General features: G+C 34.1%; 1 long non-coding RNA gene across 1 annotated transcript in view; it reads left to right on the top strand.

The window, feature by feature from the left end:
* Positions 1-10575, top strand: part of LOC128092558 (uncharacterized) — a 57818-nt gene that overhangs the window by 17281 nt on the left and 29962 nt on the right. The gene's annotated exons all lie outside the window — the stretch shown is intronic.

Raw genomic sequence — 10575 nt, 5'->3', positions numbered from 1 at the left:
GGGTGGTGGGAAATCATGGACAGGGCGAAAAATGCGAGCAGCGCCGAAACTCCAACGACGACGACGAACACTTTCAGTTGATGACGCGAATGATGGTTGGATCAGTTCCATTCAAAAAAATAAATGTTGATGGTATCGATATCGACAAACAGGTAACAGCTAATTTCACACGTCTGCGATGCAACAATTTTTCACTGTTGCTTTTGTATTCCGTGTTTTATTAATTGTGAGCGATATTTAAAAGACGCCTCATCCATTTTTACGAACAGCCGCCGTGGTCCACAATGTTTTTTAATGTATTGCAACATTATTCACACTTATCACGGTTTTAAGGAAATTTTTTTTTTGGAAAAGTTGGTCGTTGATCATGGTAGTTCAAGGCCACCAGCCACAAACGCGAACCACAAAATAGAGAGAAACAACAAAAAGTAACTTTTTCAAAACCATTTTTTTTTAAATCGCGATAACTCGTGATGGTTACAAACAAATCTATTGTGTATTTGTATCAATTTTTTAGTGATTGTTTGCTCTAAAACTTTGTAAAACATTGTTACACTCTGAAAAATTAATCTGCAAAGTAGAAAAATCACGAAATTTTAAAATAAAAAATTATGTTCTACATTGAAAAAATGAGCCTTCTGGGTTATTGCTGATTCAAAAAGCACATCAAGAGCGAGTCCACGAGCAAAGCATACCCATATCGCATCGACCTCACCAATCTGCCTGAAATTTTCAGGGGTTATTTATACATGTAAAACTAGCATCTGGCCAAAATATGAGCACTCTAAGTCAACGGTAAATGGGGTCAATCGAGACACAAAGTTTTATGGTTCAAAAACAGGGCCGTAGCCAGGATTTTTGTTGGGGGGGGGGGGGGGGGGGGGGCTTGGGTGCAAAAATTCAAAGAGTATAGAAACCAGCAAATTATGTTTACCATCACTTGGTTTATGGTATAATTATTAAGATGAATTGTAAAATTGTAAAATAATGTATGCAAAAATGTTTAAAAAGATTTTCTTCTTAACGGTGCACATCAACCAGAGCTTTTGCACCCAGATTTTTGTTACAGACATTTTAGTATCTTCAAAACTTCAGGTACTATCGAAATATTTTTTTATTCATCCCCTAAAGTACTGTCCACAAAGTAATTTACAACAAAGTTTGATTAATTTTACAATCCCGATATTGCAGGATTGGGTCCGTAAGTTTGACAATTTTGGAATAAGAAGACAACAACATCCTTCGTTGCTGTGCACCCTTAAGTTTTCAATGTCTTTATCGAAGAAACTCCTTCGTCAAAAGTTTCTCTTTATTCATACAGCTAGTTTGTATTAAAGGAGTAGAGAAGAAAGTGTTTTTTTTTTACATTTTCTTGAATTGTTTAATTGTAATTGAATTTCGTGATGAACTGTCGCTAAATTTAAAATATACATAACTTGAATAAAAATATTGAAACAAAAAAAATCCTGAAAAAATATCGATTTATCTAACCATAAGTATTATATTTTTGTACTTTATACTGCGAGAAAAACCCACGAACAAACTGGTAAATTTGAACTATCAAATTTCAAACCGTCTGGATTTACATTTTCAGCTGTGTGATCACTGTGATGGTTTATCTGACAAAGGAGAATGGGCAAATTTGTATGGGAGCTGGTCCAAGGATGTACACGAACGGGACCAACTTTTTTCGAAAGATCTCGCCGAGACATGAAAAAAGTCTTCTGGACCAACTCTCTAAACCCCGGGGTTCAAAAGTTACATGCTGTTGAAGTTTGAGCATTTTGGGTTAAAATGTACAAACAATCGTATTTTTGCTATTTCTAAAATCATTTATAAAATCTCTGTTTCATTATGGATTTCGATTTTCTTGACTTCATTCGACGCGTATCAGCAAAAACTATGAGTTCTGATATGTCTTAGCATGATTGAAACATGATTTCTCTTGTTTTTATCCGTTTGAACCGTTTGTGTAAGAGGCATCCCATAGAAACAAGTCGAAACTTCAAGGTTTTGAATCCGGATCCGACCCAGACTGCTTCAGTGAGTATGGAAGGCTTCAGTGCAATGTTGTAACAACTTATTGGGATGGTCTGAGTCATCCGAGAACTCCTTGGAGTTAAGACCGGTGAGTCTACCGCCGTAACAAGCAAGATGTCGGCGGTTTTCGACCACGGATCATACCCGCATGGCTTCAGTGAGTATGGTAGACTACTATGCTGATGTGTTGGAGTGTCCTGGGTTCTCCTAGGACTCCCTGGAGTTAAGATCTGTGGGTCTACTACCGTAACAATCCAAATGTCGACCGGTTTTGACAACGGAACATACCCGCATAGCTTCAGTGGGTGTGGTAGACTACTTTGCTAATGTGTTAGGATGTCTTGGGTCATCCAAGGACTCCCTGGAGTTATGATCTGTGGAGCTACAGCCGTAACAAGCAAGAGGTCGACGATTTTTGACCCCGGAACATACACGCATAGCTTCAGACAGTATGGTAAACTGCTTTGTGAATGTGTTGGGATGTCTTTGGTCATCCTAGGATTCCCTGGAGTTTAGATATTTGGGTCACTGTAACAAGAAAAAGGTCGATGATTTTTAACCGCGCATCATAACCGCAAAGATTCAGTGAGTATGGCAGACTGTATTGCTGTTATGTTGGGATGTTCTGGACCATTCTAGGGAGTCCTTGTAACAGCCGTAGACCTACAGATCATAACTCCAGGGAGTCCTTTGATGACCCAGGACATCCTAACACATTAGCAAAGTAGTCTACCACACCCACTGAAGCTATGCGGGTATGTTCCGTTGTCAAAACCGGTCGACATTTGGATTGTTACGGTAGTAGACCCACAGATCTTAACTCCAGGGAGTCCTAGGAGAACCCAGGACACTCCAACACATCAGCATAGTAGTCTACCATACTCACTGAAGCCATGCGGGTATGATCCGTGGTCGAAAACCGCCGACATCTTGCTTGTTACGGCGGTAGACTCACCGGTCTTAACTCCAAGGAGTTCTCGGATGTCTCAGACCATCCCAATAAGTTGTTACAACATTGCACTGAAGCCTTCCATACTCATTGAAGCAGTCTGGGTTGGACCCGGTTTCAAAACCTTGAAGTTTCGACTTGTTTCTATGGGATGCCTCTTGCACAAACGATTCAAACGGATAAAAACAAGAGAAATCATGTTTCAATCATGCTAAGACATATCAGAACTCATAGTTTTTGCTGATACGCGTCGAATGAAGTCAAGAAAATCGAAATCCATAATGAAACAGAGATTTTATAAATGATTTTAGAAATAGCAAAAATACGATTGTTTGTACATTTTAACCCAAAATGCTCAAACTTCAACAGCATGTAACTTTTGAACCCCGGGGTTTAGAGAGTTGGTCCAGAAGACTTTTTTTCATTTCTCGGCGAGATCTTTCGAAAAAAGTTGGTCTCGTTCGTGTACATCCTTGGACCAAATTTGCCCATTCTCCTTTGTTTCAGAATTTGAGGATTTAAAAAAATGACAAAAAAAATATATCAGATCTTAATTAAAGGTAATTTTTAAATAAAATTTCAATGTATCGTTTCAGTGTTGCTTATCTTTGAAATTAAAAAAAAAAATTAAAAATAAATTTTCCGATCGAATAAACGGTTAAATTTCAACCAACGAAGTTGACTTTATAGCTGTCGGCCACCATTGCTAGTACCAACCACTAGTGTCTTTCTTTTTATCTACAAGGACTTCGCCGCCCTGGGCTCCTAAGTGTATGAAAGTATGGCACGGAGCGACGGCGCCGAATACCCATATTTACACAAAGAATTTTAGAGCGCCCGCCGCGGGATTCGAACCAGCGACCTCTGGATTGTGAGTCCAGTGCGCGGTCCAATTGATCCACACGGGCGGGAATTTCAACCAACGAGTATCAAAAAATGCTTATTGACATTTGTATTCTTATCCAGTGATATCCAGAGTCAACATATTTTAAAGTCCATGAATTCATAGAAATAATTGATTTTTTTATCGGCAAAAAATTTAAATGCACAGTGCTTCGAAGTGCTTATTTCATTAAATCATTATTTCAACTTCAAGCAAAGTTTGTATTGTTCTTATCGTATAAGGACTAAGAACCATTGGAAATTGGTCCATTAGTTCCTGAGACACATCTTCTTTAAATAAAAAATAAACTTGTGCGATAAAAAATATAAATGCGAACACGATTAACAAATTAAAATCTTCAATTTACTTATTTTTTTATTTTGAAATGACTGTCAAAACTGAATTAATTTTTAAAATAAGTGTTGATATTAAAAGATAAAGGAGGAAAATAACGTAAAAGTGAATTGGTTGTGCTGGTTATAGAAAGCCTTTCTGTATCTTTCTAAACAAAAACACAAATGAATAATAATTGAATAATATAGAATTGTAACCATTTATTAGAATCGATGTTTATTCAAGAAATATCTTGACTCTGGGAACAAAATCCTGCACATTTTATGGTTTAGAAATTTTATATTTGAGAAACCTTGCTAAATTAAAAGTAAAGAAAACTTTATGTAAGAATTCATAAATCAATTAGATTTTTCCTGTAAATCTAATCTTAGTCTGCACTAGAATTCAAACATAAAAATATTTGAAGCATCAAAAAATTAAGATTAAAAAAACATAATTTATTGAAATGTTTGAATATTTTTTATTGAATATCTTTATTTTGAAATGATCAAAATTTATTTTTATTAAAATTCAGGATTTTTAGCATTAATTATTTTATTATTTTTAACGAAACGACGAAGTTGACTTTATAGCTGTCGGCCACCATTGCTAGTACCAACCACTAGTGTCTTCCTTTTAATCTACAAGGACTTCGCCGCCCTGGGCTCCTAAGTGTATGAAAGTATGGCACGGAGCGACGGCGCCGAATACCCATATTTACACAAAGAATTTTAGAGCGCCTGCCGCGGGATTCGAACCAGCAACCTCCGGATTGTGAGTCCAGTGCACGGTCCGATTGATCCACACGGGCGGGACATTTATTATTTTTAAAGTTTTTGTTATTTTGCAATTTCTGATTTTTTAAAATTATCATGTGTTTATTGTAATCTTAAATTTATGATGTTTTAAAAGTAAAGAAAACTTTATGTAAGAATTCCTCAACCAAGTAGATTATTCCTGTAAATCTAATCTTAGTATGAATTTTGCTACAAGAATCATATTTTACATTCAAATGAAAATTAAAAAAAATGTCCTGTATACGGAGACTCTTAAAACTCCATTCAAAAAATGCTCAAGAAACAGTCAAGAAAAGATTTACGGAAAGATTTTGCTTTAGCGGTACGCAGCTGAAAAGGAACAGAACAAAAACGGCTTTGGATATTTATTCGGGTGCAATATGTGTTGATGAGATTTTGATTTGTTTATTTGAATGCGACTGAGAATAACGTGTGAAAAAATGTATTCGCTAAAATAATATTGAAGAATTGCCACAAGAAGCCGGATGTCAAAATGCTGAATCTTAAAATGCCGAATATGTTAAGAATGGATTTTGTTTTTTGCTCAGAATTAAGTTTGAAATAAGAGAAAAGTCATTACAATAATCAATGGGAAAATAATGGTATTTTTAAAATTTTGATATTTTTTAATATTAATTATTTTATTTATGTTTTGGTTTTTTGTTCTATTGATTTTTTTAAAATTATTATGTTTAATTGTTATTATAAATTTTGTGATTTTTTTATTATTGTTATTTTTGATTTCTGGCTTTTCTTTGTCTTATACCAAAATATTTGAAATCTAAAATTTAGAAATTTAAAAGCAGTAAAATTTTTAAATTCTCAATTAGACCGTTGCAAATATTATTTATGTTACTAAACTCTGACCAAAGTCGACAGGGTAGAGCAAACAATGAAAAATATAAAAATTTAAATTACAAGCCATTGGTTTATCATTTTAAAAGTGTTTCAAAACCTCACTTTAAATCAGTACAGTTGTTTTGCATCATTAGTTTTCAAAATATCTAGTTACTGGCGAAAAGCTTTTTTCGTGAAAAAAAACTTGCCGCGGTTCAACGAAATGTTACAAAAATTTTAAATATTTTTAAACGAGCCGAAACATGTCGTACATGATTATCAACGCAGAAAAAAACAATTCAAATTTGTTGTCACTGCTCCTAAAAGGACTTAATCGAAATAAGTTATGAATACAGAAATAACTGTTTTCAGTTGATTAGACTTCCATTTCCATTGAAGCTGTGAAGCTATTAAAAAAAATATTGCATTTGCCCTCTGCCACTTTTGAAAGGGTGGCAACATAAACTTTGGAAAATATTTACAATGAAATACAATTTAAAAAAAATAATAAAGAAATTTTAAAATCTTCAAAATGGAAATTCTAATCCATAAAATCAAAAATTTGAAATGAAAAAGTTTAAAAATGAATTATTTATCAGAAATTTAACAATTTGAAAATGATGTTTAATTAATTTAATTGCAGAGTTTTTGAATCCAAGCTTTAATTTTCTTTTTTTTACACTTTGAATATTTTTATCATTTTATTTCTTGCTTCAAAAATCGCAAGCTCATGCACAAAGCGAAAATAAGTTGATAATAAGGATTCACTTAGTTGATCTTTCGATTTATGATATATTAAATAAAAATTGGAGAGTGGCCACGGTGGAAACAAATAAATGTGACCAAAAGTAAGCATTTTGGACGAGTGGTTTCGGGAAAAAGGATTACGAAAAAGTAATAAAAATTACACACAGATATTTCTTAAGCATTTTTCTTTAAGGTCTCAGATATGTAACTAACCATATTCTAAAACCCAAAAAGATAATATTAGAAGTGTATTTCTGATAATAGTCGAAATTAATTTTGAAAACAAAATCTGAATTTTGTAGAAATTATGGCATATTTTGAAAAATGTAGAAAAAATCATTTGTTAATAGTATGAAGGTCCTCAAAAAGATAAGGGGTTTTAATGCAAATAAAGAAGGGTTATTAATTTTGCAGTCCAAATTCGACAAACCGATTATCCAAAAGTTCGAAAGACTTCGGATAATCGAATCATGAACAAATTGAAATCGTTTTTTTATATGCTTGTTTTTAACATCAAATTCGGCATCTGCAACCACATTTGAGTTAGATTTGAACAATATTTCTTGGCCACCATTTTGGCCGCCACTTTGAATCTAAAAATTCTAAATTATTTTATGTTTCTTCAGGGGTCATACTTAAGTTCGAGCCTTCTATCGGATGGGGAAGTTAAACGTCGGTCCATTTGCGTAAAAGAGATTTTGGGTGGCTCACCACACATAACCTTCGGACGCCTAGAAATGAGCAGAAACTTGCAACAGAGACCACAAAAGACCCGGGGATCGTTAAAGTGGATTACTTTTTTTTTACTTATGTTCGACTACCATAATTAAGACAACGAAATTTAAGGATTTTTGCTAAAAAATTATTAGCTTCCGAAAATGGCCATTTTTGCGCAACATAACAGGTGCATTGCCAGGCAAGCTAGCACAGACATGAGTTTAAAAATTAATTATTTCTATGTAGCCCCGGATATTGCTATTTTCGAAGGCTAATAACTTTTTAGCAAAAAAACCCAAAAAATAAGGTATCTTTGAGAAAGTTTTTCCAAATTTAAAGAAGATATTAGTTAAGAAAATTGGTAAGAACTGGGTAGTTATTGCGCCTTCCACAGGTCAAAAACTGAAACAGTTGCTTTTCTCCATACATTTTGACGATTTTTCCCAAACTTGGTGGTCAGTGGTCATAAAAAGCTCAAATTTGGAACATAGGCTAGTGATCAATCTTTGATTTCAGGGGGTAGCCTCAGAAAGCCCAGATTTGGCCCACCCTAACCAATGTAATGCTAAAACTATTAGATAAATGAAATGTTACTGAATGGAACGATGTTCAAATCTGCAGCTCAACTTTTAAATATTGGATCCATAATCTAAGAAAACTGAGCTCGGCAATGGACAGGCAAATTACTTCGTTTTATCAATCTATTCTTGATTCTCTATCTTACAAATTATTTCTGTGGAGAGAACACACAATCATTGTTTTGAGATTACTTTTAAGGTAGTACATACAATCATTATTTTGAGATTTTTTAAAGGTAGTACAATTTAAAAAAATGGGAAAAATTTCGGGGGGGCTGCAGCCCGGTAGCCCCCCCCCCCTGGCTACGGGCCTGTTCAAAAATGTCAAAAATCTTTAAAATTATGTAACTAAGACTAAATTCAATAAAATTTTAAAACTTAAAATGCATCTAAAAGGGCTTAAAAAAATGCAACAAAATGCGGGGTGAAGCATTCAAATTGATTAAATTCAAAGGGAGTTTATTGGCATTTCAGTGAAAAATAGCACAATTTTCAAACTCAAATAAAAAAAGTGTTCCATCCAGATATCAACTCTAAGATAGTAAATTGAAATGAAAAAATAATCACTATATGTAAGATGCTTCTACAAACAACGAAAAGAAAACTTTTTTTTATTGAAACATTCTGAATCAAGATTTGAACGTTTTTCTAAAACAAACATGGCCGCCAAATGGTCGATCGAGAATGATACCTTTCAGAGCCTGTTAAACTGACTTACCCAAAGATGTCCCCTACAAGCTGCAGGTCGAATCGAATTGATATCTGGATGGTACACTTTTTTATTTGAGTATGAAAATTGTGTTATTTTTTCACTAAATTGCCAATAACTCCCTGAAGATCTAAACAGCCCTTTCAAATGCATTTTGAATTTTGAAATTTGATTTAAATTGGCCTAAGTTATAGGCTTTTAAGATTTTTGACGGTTTTAAACCATACAACTTTGTGTTCTGATTTGCCCCACTTCTCGTTGGCCTAGAGTGCTCATATTTTTTTTCGTTGGCCTAGAGTGCTAATATTTTGGTCAGATGCAAGTTTTATATGTATAAACAACCCCTGAAAATTTCAGGCAGATTTGTGAGGTCCAAACGACGTTCCATACAAAGGGGTATGCCCTGTTCCTGGACTGGTTCCTAAATTTCCGTTGAAATGACACGCCCCAAAAAAATTAATGTCGAGGTTAGCGACGAATTATCAATAACTATCAATGGTACTTGCCAAATAATATTGGATAATCTTATTCCGATATTATCACTGCACATCAAAGATACAGTATGTAAAAAAAGTATTTACACCCCTTGGGCACTATGCACATTTTGTGATGAAACATGTAAAAAATTTAAAGTTTGACAGGAACCTAGTACTACGTTTTGTTCAAAAACTCATGCCAAACATTTTGCTACAAAAATCTCATGAAAAGATGATTTCTATAAAAAGTTATATAACAAATACTATTACGAAAATAAAAAAGGTGCAAACCTACGTTTTCGCAATTCCGTCGTGAAACTACTTACTTTTCCTGTCATTCTTGAACGACGAAATAGCCTACTTTTCTGTACCAAAAATAACAGAATCGAATAGCAACACTTTTCAAAATATATGCTGAAAAGTTCTACTTTTCAGCACTGAAATGGATGCTGAAAAGTTGAACTTTTCAGCACTTGTTATATCCTATAGGAAAAGTTATACTTTTCAAAAAAAAAATTTGATTCAAACGATTCTTTGAATCAATGCATGGACATTTGTCTTATAATTCTGTTCAAAGGGTGTTTTTCGGAATTGCAAAAAACGTTGTATGGAACTCGTTGCAAAACTTGATTTTTTCATCACTTGTCGTATTTATCCAACTCGGTGAACCTCGTTGGATAAATGTACGACTCGTGCTGAAAAAATCCTCTTTTTGCACCTTGTTGCATAAACTACTATTTTAAATACCTAAGCAAAAACGTTGTTATGGTTTCGTTTGAGCAACCTGCCAAAAATGTATGGAATTTCGTAATTTTTGCTCTCGTGGATCAAACTTACTTTTTGCCCAGGTATTTAAAAACGTAGGTTTTAAAGAAAACCTAGATGTTTGGGTATCAAAAGATCTCGGAACTTCCATTTGGTTGCTCTTCTGCTTCACGAAATTTGAACTTTTGACACAATTTTTCATCACGTGGAAAACAAAAAAGGCCTATTTTGGCCGCCCATCGTTTAGTATACGATGAAAAAAGTGGGATGCACTTAATTTTTCATCGAAAACATCAACATCAACAGATCCAAAATGTTTGAAAACAATTCACTTCAGCAGCAAAAAATATGTCACGCTTGAGCTTGAACATAGCCTTCTACTTTGTTTATGTTTACAGCTGCAGTGCTGTTGTATTAGTGGGGAGCAGTGGGGAGCTTTCGAAAATCACGTTACGCATTCTGTCTTTTCAGCACCCAGGGTTGTACCACCCTGCCGTCACGAGATATCAAAAATGGACCTTGTATTCATGATCAGGGATCAAAATCACCCCTTGGGACAAAATTTCACGCAAATCGAAGAGGGAAATTGATTTTTAAATATGAGTGTTATTGATTTAAACCCACTTCTAAATATTTTTGTCTGTGTTCATTTTTATTTTTAGAATTATTTTTAAACACGTTGGAATTTTACTTTAAATTATTCTCAAATAAATTAAATCAAGCCACATTTTTGCAAAGAAAAAA

Source organism: Culex pipiens, chromosome 1 (genome assembly GCF_016801865.2).
Source record: "Culex pipiens pallens isolate TS chromosome 1, TS_CPP_V2, whole genome shotgun sequence".
Classification (NCBI taxonomy): Eukaryota; Metazoa; Arthropoda; class Insecta; order Diptera; family Culicidae; genus Culex; species Culex pipiens.
Note: the sequence above shows the minus strand (reverse complement) of the source record. Positions and strands in the feature narration are given on the sequence as shown.